Here is a 285-nt window from a genome sequence, read left to right as displayed (position 1 = left end):
TCGTTTTGCATTTGGTTATTATGAATGGTGTAAAATATGGGTAATTTTTTCATCAATGACAATATGATTTTACTGACAAGATTCAGAATTTCTTATGTAGTTTAATTAATGTATCAAGGAAAAATTTAGTGTTTATATCATGTCCAAACCATGAGTGTCTGAATTGGCAGCCCCACCTCCTTCTCTGTAGGCTATGCTGCTAGGCATAATTTCCAAATTAATTGCTACTTAATGTAAAATGAAAAGTGAAGGGTCCAGGAGCATGTCATAACCAATTAAAATATG

The 285-nt window shown here is 32.3% G+C and overlaps 1 protein-coding gene across 1 annotated transcript in view; it reads left to right on the top strand.

Annotated features, from left to right (window-relative positions):
- The window catches only part of LOC119591506 (gephyrin-like), a gene marked incomplete in the record, with an annotated part of 7,903 nt that overhangs the window by 1,002 nt on the left and 6,616 nt on the right, over positions 1-285 (top strand).

The sequence above is a fragment of the Penaeus monodon genome, chromosome 28 (assembly GCF_015228065.2).
Source record: "Penaeus monodon isolate SGIC_2016 chromosome 28, NSTDA_Pmon_1, whole genome shotgun sequence".
In the NCBI taxonomy this organism is placed as follows: domain Eukaryota; kingdom Metazoa; phylum Arthropoda; class Malacostraca; order Decapoda; family Penaeidae; genus Penaeus; species Penaeus monodon.
Note: the sequence above shows the minus strand (reverse complement) of the source record. Positions and strands in the feature narration are given on the sequence as shown.